Source organism: Octopus bimaculoides, chromosome 18 (assembly GCF_046866305.1).
Source record: "Octopus bimaculoides isolate indiv1 chromosome 18, ASM4686630v1, whole genome shotgun sequence".
NCBI classification, from domain to species: domain Eukaryota; kingdom Metazoa; phylum Mollusca; class Cephalopoda; order Octopoda; family Octopodidae; genus Octopus; species Octopus bimaculoides.
The window spans coordinates 54,143,926-54,153,665 of NC_142945.1; the positions used below are offsets into that span (position 1 = coordinate 54,143,926).

At 34.2% G+C, this 9,740-nt stretch overlaps 1 long non-coding RNA gene across 3 annotated transcripts in view; it reads left to right on the forward strand.

The window, feature by feature from the left end:
• The window catches only part of LOC149132109 (uncharacterized), a 27,759-nt gene extending 18,275 nt beyond the window's left edge, over positions 1-9,484 (forward strand). For 2 of the 3 annotated variants that reach the window (XR_016244891.1, XR_016244889.1), the window contains one exon: positions 7,331-9,484. This is a non-coding gene — a long non-coding RNA (uncharacterized LOC149132109). Of the gene's footprint in view, positions 1-1,894; positions 3,924-7,330 lie in introns of those variants that run through there. The other variant, XR_016244890.1, reaches the window with a different exon arrangement.
• The last annotated feature ends 256 nt before the right edge of the window (positions 9,485-9,740 follow it).

The window sequence follows — 9,740 nt, forward strand, 5'->3', positions numbered from 1 at the left end:
ACATTATTTATTTGCTGTTGATTTACATGAATTACGTTTCCAATATTTATAGATTTAATGTTATCTATTGTCACATTTTTATTTTCATGTTTTGAATTTTCTTATGCCTTTTCATTTAAGCGTTCCGTTTCTAGGCATAACATTTTTTAAGTGTTCAGGGTGTAAGATAAGCTTTCTTCAGTTAGATTATCCGTTACCCGTTTCTATTGAGATTCAAACTTACTCTCAAATCAGAAAAAATATTCCCCAGTAAAAAGTATTGAAGTGCGCAACTGAAAGAGTAATTCATTTGTGTCCATGCTATGCATTTTCTGTAATTGAGGGATCTAAATATTATGAACCGGCCTTTTATTCAGATTCTTAAAATTCCTTTTCAATTTAGGTATTTTATAAATATCACGTCCATCCTCAACATAGATATTCTCCCTTCAGCGTTAGACCCTAGAGTTCTATTTTTTCGTTTACTTGCTTAGCGCCTCTTCCAATTAACTTCACGTATGGCTATTAGTGTGATGACACATGGGAGCTAAACGGCATTTAGTGTGAAGTTTTCCAAAATATTAGTATCACTCCTAACATTTGCTAACTTGTTTCCGTCCAAATACAGTCTGCTGTCTTGATTTCGTGTTCTCCATATTTTATAAGAATTTTCTGTGTGTTTCTCTTCAGATGGCCTGCCTAATGCATAGTAATAGGCGTACATTACTTCAGTATACTCTTCGCAGGCCCATTTGATCCTCTAACATTTATTTTATGGTGACTGTGGAGGTGGGCGTGAAGTGCTCGAGTGGGGCAGTTCCCGTTTAAGTGACCATCCAGGTTCGTATTTATAGAAGAGTTTGTAACAGTGGATGACTCTTCGACCTCAGCTGGCTTTCTCCTGGGGATGCGTTTCCAGATTAACCACAGAACAAGCGATTTGGTGTGCTGTTGTAGTTTTCCTTTTGGCTTCGATAGACATATTTGTGCAACCTTAAAATTATTGATATTGACCCCTGCAATGTGGCAAATGCAGAGACGGTTGTTGTCTCTGCAACTATTGTCAAGTCTGACATTAATACTGTTATAGTTACTTTAAACTTGCCATCACAGCATTGCCCATCTTTCGTTATCACCAACAGTGCCTTGATTTGTATCATTGTGGCTAAAATTTGTAGCCATGGTGACAGTATAACTGTTATTTATTTAGACCTGTCATCTTTGTTACTACTACGGTGTAATCTTCTTTTTCTTCTTCTTCTTCTTGCGGGAATGGGAATCCACCGAGCATTCTCAACTACTTTTCAATTCCGTTTTTGGTGATTCCTAGTGCTCTTACAATCACTACCATTGTAACAGCCTATTATTATTATTATTATTATTATTTTCATCATCATTATTATTGAGGCAAACTGACAGAATCATTATCACGTCAGACATATGGTGCAGTGGTTCAGAGAACGGGCTACTGATCCCAAGACTATGAGTTCAATTCCAGGCAATGACCTAAATAATAATAATAATAATATCAGCCGAAACTTTGTGTTAACAACAAACAAGATGAGGACAAATATCCGCCAAATGTAAATAATGTACATAATTCCTCATCACTTAAATATACAAAAAAATTATTAGTGTCATATACTGGCCCGATCTGAGTTCAAATACCAACAAAATCAATTTTGCATTTCATGGTTTCGGGGTCGACAAGATAAAGTACCAGTAAATTACTGGGTTCAGTTTAGTCATCGTTAGTTTAGTGTGTCATTCATCAATTTATTAGCGGAAATTTTGAATTAATAGCGTTAATATAGTTCAACATATTTTTGGTGATTGAAAACAGTTCATAAAACTCTCTGTGCCTTAACCTAATTTCAGGAAACATAACTATTTTCTTTTTTCCCGTCGTTTGTAGTCAGCAGGAAAACCATATTGAAATTGTCAACAAGTTTGATGTTTGAAGTAACGGGAGCATGGGAAAAGAACGATGACAGTTATGGTAGCGATAACGATAAAGCTGACATCTGCCTTGGATTTTCGCTTGTCAAAGAGAATAAAAAAGTTAAAAAATTCTGAAGATCTTACAAAGAAATATAAATCAAATGTGTTCGTGTTAACTCTGACAACATCAGTTCTTCTATGATACAATCGAGGTTGAAAATGGTTGTTTTTACCAACAATAACAATAATATTAACGATGATTACACAACCTATCACCAACACCAACACAAAAATCAACCGCCTACCCACGCATCTCTGCCAGTCCTGCAGCAATATCATAAAGAACATGAAATGGAAACAATAATAAAACTCCGGGAAATAATGTAGTGAACTCAAGGAACAGATAACAAGAAATCTATTGCAAGCATCGGCAAGAACTGATAACGTCAATGAAAATATCGAACGACTCAAATGACAACAGCAATCAGCATCAAAACCACCAACAACGTCATCAACATCGTTGTCATCGTTGTCGCCACCATCAACAGCACCACCGCCGCCACCGCCAAATATTTTCATATATTTTCATCATTTCCCAGAACATTTGGCTGTTGTAAATAAAGTAAGTTTTTTCACGGCCTGTTTTCAGTTAACCCTTATATGCCCATAAAAAAATGAAGTATTCAAATTTCACTCTATTTAGATTCAACGTGATGGTACGCTTTCACAATCTAGAAGAGAAGGACAGTATGCAAATGTTAACTACGGGTGTCGACTGCCTACTGAACATTTCGTATGTTCAGTCACACGCTCTCCGACGAGTTCATGCCCAAACAAGTAGGAGCAGGTTTTGCGGCGCGAAAACGCAAACAGGGGTACATATGGATATATATGTGTTCTCTTGAGAGCAGGTTAAACGTGTGTCAGTCTTACATTCAATCTATCCTTCCGGATTTCACGGCTGATTGCAGCATTTTGTTTCCCGTTAACGTGCGGCATTTTTATGAAAATGTGTAAGTGTGGGTTTTCTCAGGTGGTCTGGTGATATGGATAGCCGTTGTCTACCAGGTCTTTAAAAAATTGTCTGATGTCGGCGATTTTGGTCCCTGCGTCGATGCATTAACTGCGTACCCTGTAGATATCATTTCTAATGTAGGCCATCTTAGATTTATTGGGCAGCGATGGATTATAATATATATATATGGCAGGTTTCCAGGCAATCCACGTCTAGCAAATTCACTGATAGAGCATTTGTATTTCCGGATCTATATCAGAAGACGCTTAAGATGTTGCACAGTGAGACTGAACTCGGATTCTTTGGTTGCAAAGCAAGTTTTTTAAACTAACAGCCATACCGTCACCAAATACACGTTGGCACACGATAGACAAAACAAGGAAAAACGATAACCGGAACAAAAATGCCTCGCAATTATAATGTCTTGTAAAGACGTACTGTGCCAAAAAAAAAAAAAAAACAAACAAACAATAATTATCGGAAAGATTCGAATATTTTTCCCAGCCGATGTCAGGTAAAATGCCAGATATATTTCGGTATGTTTGAGTATTTTCAATAACCATAAAAGATCGATGTTTTCATATTTAACAGTACTCAATCAGGTGGTAAAAAGACATCGTCTGAAGAACCTTGCTGATCTTTCGATAACAAAAGGAGAAGCTGCGATAATGTCCTTTTGCTTATTCCTGCCCAATTCTGTGTGGTTTATGAAAAACATGATCAGAGACACTAAAGTTTTCACAACTCTCACTGACATTGTTGCTGGAATATTTCCCCCTGAAATACGGTAACGAAACTATTCCTTTATTTTGTCAAACTGTAAGGTACGGTTTGAGGTAGATCTGGCTGCTATTTCAGTAGATTGAATAAATGCCAAGTGAATCTCTCATGTAATTTGCTTAAAGAATCTTATGTATTTAATAATGAAGTAGTAGTACAGACATTTAGGAGAAATTCAAGTGCATTTGAAGGACTAACGCCATGACACACGCACGCCCCCCCCCCAGGCACAAAGACACACACACACACACAGACAGACAGAGTCTCTGGGATAAATACTTCAGAATATTTTTGCAATGTTAAATTTGACAGACTGTAAGGGGACAGGATGAATAACAAGTTTTGGAATGAATATTTTACAAAGCTTAGAATATAAATGTAGTGAAAATAAGAAAATGCCAATCAACAGCTGCAGCAGTAGTTTGCTGAGTACGCAGCGAGAGCTGGGGAAAAACGGAACAGAAGCAGAAGAAAGCCATTGAAATGCATGACTAATTCAACGTCGATAGTAGTGTGGATCAAGGAAAAGCGTTCCGATTGTCCGTTGGTTTGTGAATATTGTATCAAGCAGAAGATAATGGTTTTGGTGGTTACGTAAAGAAGTATTCAACACTATCAATTCAAAAGAAAAATTCGTTGTAAGAAAGACACGATGGAGGGATAGAGAATAATTCACTGAATAAAATAATAAATGGCTTGCTCAAGATATGTGGCAGGGAGGGAGGCGATCGAGGAAAATGAATTATGGTGTTAAGAGAAGAAGTAATGCAACCTCGATTATGGCCTGTTCTGCTTACAACAATTTGAACAAATTCTTTCAATCTCTATATAGACAGAACAGTAGATCTTCCATGGCATTATGTTATACACTGAACAAAAATGCGAATATTATATATATATCGTAACTTAAAGGCAAGTTATAATAGTGCCATGAGAATGTTGAGTATTGTTAAAATCTTTCGGTGAAATCTCATTAGCATTCGCCATTTGTAAAGAAATAGAAACAGAAAATTTAACTTGTGAGAAATCATGGAAAAGAGGAAAGAAATCCTGGGAATAATAATGTCAAGAAAGTGTGTGGCATTAACGTCCAAGACTGTAAATTCTGCAGAATAGAGATCAGTCTTGTGTTGATGTAACATCGACACAATGGAAATACACAAATGAAATGCAAATGCTTGTACAGAGACACAGGTGTTAAATAATATAAAAGAGGGAACGACAGCGAAGAGGAAATATTTGCAAAATGTTTTACATATCAGCTAAGATGTTGATGTACAGATACGAACACAGGTAATCTTATTCGCACATACATACATAAGTATATATTTATATATGTGTGTGTGTGTGTGTGTGTGTGTGTGTGTGTGTGTGTATATATATATATATATATATATATATATATATATATATATATATATATAGAGAGAGAGAGAGAGAGATTTATGTGTGTGTGTGTGTGTGTGTGTCTATGCCTATGTATGTATGAATGTGTGGATATGATTATCTCTGAGTTTGAATTTATGCAGCAAGATATTAGCGAATATAGAAAACATTTTGTATCTCCGTCTCTACCTCTTCTCCCTCCCTTTCTCTCTCTATCTATCTCTATCTATCTATCTATCTATCTATCTATCTATATATATATCTATCTATCTATCTATCTATCTATCTATCTATCTATCTATCTATCTATCTATATATATATATATATATATATATATATATATATATATATATATATATATATGTATGTACATATATATATATATATATATAAATTGAAAACGAAGAGGAGGGTGGAGATTTGTTCACATCCCAAACATTTAAAAAAAATTTAAAACAGCTTTCTACTGCATATATAACGATGACCAGTATAGATTTCAATTGCAGCATCTTCCCATTGCTTCTTATGCAATTATGCATCCTCGTGGCTGCAATTCCATCAAGCGTCCATCACTTACGGCGTTTTCGAAGTGAACTGATTTAAACAAGCTTCCTGCATTGGCATTGAGTTGAATGTGATAGCGTTACTTTTTAAACCGAACTGAATTCTTGTCTGATAATCACCTCTACTGGTATTACAGTTCAATCGTGGTTTATTAAATGTTGCCTCATATTAAAAGCAATTGTAGCAGTTTTGTTTACATTTTACTGTATGGAGTACATTATTTATTCAGAAGTAATTACGGTTTATACCATCAATTAATATTATTATTGATTTTATTACAAAAATTATTTTAGTATTATTTGCAAAAATATCATTAATTATCACAATCATTATGTTAACTAGTATAATTACTGTAGATGGTAATTTAAGTTTCGTTGAATTGTTCAAACTTATATATCACGTGGCCCATTCCTGTCTAGTGTTTGTAAGTATATACGCTTGTTTACAAACACGAATATAAATGAATGTGTGTATGTATACGTATACATGTATATAAATACAGATATATACTCGCGTAACACAAATTAACACCAATGTGCAGTGACACTATTTTCGTAAATATTTACATTACGTCTTTCTATTTCTTGTCATTTGTAACTTCAAATGTGTGATCGCACACTTACATACAAACACAGACGTACGCACGTACATACATGAATACAAAAACACACACAAACACACACACATATGTATATATGCATATATATATAATATATATATACATATATGTATGACTATATACAAATATTATATATGTATAAAATGTTTACGAGTATATATATATATGTATATATACACATATATACACACACGCACACACAGAGAGAAACACAGATACGTAAATTGAAATAATGAAGGCGAATTAAATACAAGCACACATACATATTAATATACATATGTAAACCATAATAACACATATCTAAACAACTGGATATGATGCTACCTATACGTAATATCTTTAGTTCTACGCGAGGGCTTCATGGTATGGAAAAAAAATCATTTACTAGTTTTATTGTCAGCGGTTATTGTTTGATTAAGGAATATTTGATATTGGTCTCTTCCCTTTCGATTGACTGCCTAGTAGTAGATCCCGCTTCTTCACACTCATGCACTCCATTATCAGGAAATCGTTCGAAAATTGGTCTTTAGAGTAAGTGGAGCAAATTATTGGTTAGTTAGTGTATGGTCCACTGCTGTCATTAATTGTCTTAACTTCACAGGCAATTTTAATTAATTTTTTTTATGCCAGAAAGAGCATAGAAGTCACAATTAAAATGTTCTGTATAATAAATTTATGAATTAAGAAAAATACAATGATATAATATTCAGAAGCATTTACTTCTGTGTAGGAATAAATTGGTGAGAAGAAAAGAATAGATTGGTTGAGAGAAAGATGGAAAGTGTGAGAGAGGGGGGAGGGGTAGAGTGTCATGTCAAATTTGATTTGAATTAAATCTGGTAAAGACTGTGGAGTGGAAAAACCCTCAAATTATCAAACAAATGCATCGCCACTATGATTCCAGCTGTTTGCGTTCTGTCTGTACATTTTGATTTGGATTGTATGTGCCTGATATCGATAAATAAAGTCTTTAAGAAATAGTAACTAGTTTTTTCTTTCTTTTATGCACACACATAATCATACACTTTTTCACTTTCTCTTTTAGAATCGCCTGCACTGTTCTGTAAGAGTAATGCAACAGCTAACTCACTTTCCTGCCAAGAAGATAGGGGAGTTGATCAAGTATCGAACAAAATCCTGATTCAACAAACTGAAAATTAAAATGATAAAATGCAAAGAAACAGAAAAAGTTTTCCGGTGAGAGCGAAGCGATCAGACGTCTGTTCGACACAAGGAATGAAAAGAAAGAACATGGTGAAAAATTGGAAGTTCCATTGACCACGTCGGCCATATAATGAGAAAATGAAACAATGGAAGTTATACTGAAATAATGTCAATCAGAGTTCTCACAACAACTCGTCTTTATTATGGGTTAATATCTGGTATTCTAGAATAATGTCCAAAACATCACAACAAACATATTGATAAAATGTCAGAAAGGTTTGATTAATGAGTTTATCGCCAGTTAGTGCTGACATATACATAAATACTATATACTTCTACATCGAGAATAGTTTGTATCGTTCCCATCACATGTTATCTTTCTTCATCTAAAATATAGTAGACTAATTTATTTATTTATTCAGGAGCTAGGGAAAATGATAGTACTTTCTTAAAGCCCTGCTTAGAGCAGAAGTTCGAAACCAGTTCGAGTTTAGTTCACAGTATTGGAATAAGTCTTTCCCTTATTATTTACAATATTCAGTAAGACGAGGGTGAGCTGGCAGAATTGTTACAGTGCCAGGCAAGAGGCTTAACTGGATGTCTTTCAAGTCTTTATGTGATGAATTCCAATGCCACAAAGATGGAATTTAGTTTTCATCCCTTCGGGGATTGAGTAATCGACTTGTAAGCGACATCACTTTCTCCTCAAAACAGTGAACTTTCTTCCGAAGTTCGAAAGAATTTTTATGCCATTCAATGTAAAGAGAAGAATAAAGGAGCGAATCATGTTAAGAAAAACACGTGGAGTACTTCTTCTTTCATTTATCGTAAGACACGCAGTTTTGTACCTCTACAAACGGAAGAGGAATAATGGATATGTACACGAACTGAAAAATAAATACCGGGAGTATAAAATGAAACAAAAACGCATACCAATTGGACAATTAATCTCCTTGAAAATTGTCCCCTCCTCAAATCACACACATCCATCGATGGAAGCATTCCTGGAACTTCTTTTTTTAACGTCGTGAGCAACTGCCTGGTTGGAATTTTGGGGATTTTTCGACGTCTTCAAATCTCGTTGATACAGATTCTCTGATGGAAGCTCTGTAAAGTGGTGAGATGATCATACTCTACACACTTTATTTCCAGGCACTACTGTAAACAACAGGAGAGAGTAAGTACGTTATAACTTACTGTGTTTACGTAACAGTGATCAAGATCCGTCTGCGTCAAGCAGCTTCATTCTGCGTACTTTAGCTCCGCTACCACACACACACACTCACATATTATATATACATACAACATATGCATATAATATATATATATATATATATATATATATAAGTATACATATATATCTATCTATCTATACGCACACACACATATATATGTGTATGTAAAGTAGTGTTTGTACTTGAACGAATATGATATGTCATAGAGAAAAATGGACGTCAAATACTAAGCAGATTGTAAAAGAAATAACATATAATTTATTTAAAAGATTTATTTACAAAAACGAAAATAATAAAGAAAACATTCTAAAAAGGCAACCTCAATTAGAAACTAAAAAAATGTTTTCTTCACTTTTCTAATTGTATGTTTTGTGTAAAAGAATTATATCTTAATGGATGAAAATGGATGGAATGGTTCATATTTTTTGCTGTCAAATTTAGTATTTCTATTCAGCTCAATTACAGAACTAAATCATTTTCTCAATGTTTATAACAATAAACTAATCATAGATAAATCAAATGTATATATTCTACTCTGATTTCCTTCAGGTTGTTTTTTTCTCATTTCCTTTCATTCCCCAATATACATAGAAATTGATGTGTAATAATAATATAATAATTCCATTTTTCTTCTGTCAATCTTTGACCTACATGATAAATCTTCAGAATAATTCGGAAATCATGGAAATTCACGCGCACACACACACACAGACACACGCACTCACAGAAACACACACACACACACATACAAACACGCTGTGTGACAAGACATTGGTTTCCCAACTACATGGTACTGGGTTCAGTCTTTTACTACAACCTTGGTCGAACCAAATCCTTCTGAGTGGATTTGGTAGACGGAAATAGAAAGAATATATATATATATATATATATATATATATATATATATATATATATACATGCAACTTTTCAGGCAGTGCGCCAGTATCTCTAAAGTGAAGATGGGAAATACGAAGCCAAAATTCTGACATGTAGTATCATGCTGGAAGAAATACACGGCACATAAGAGAACATTCCTGCTTAAATGAACTTAAATTC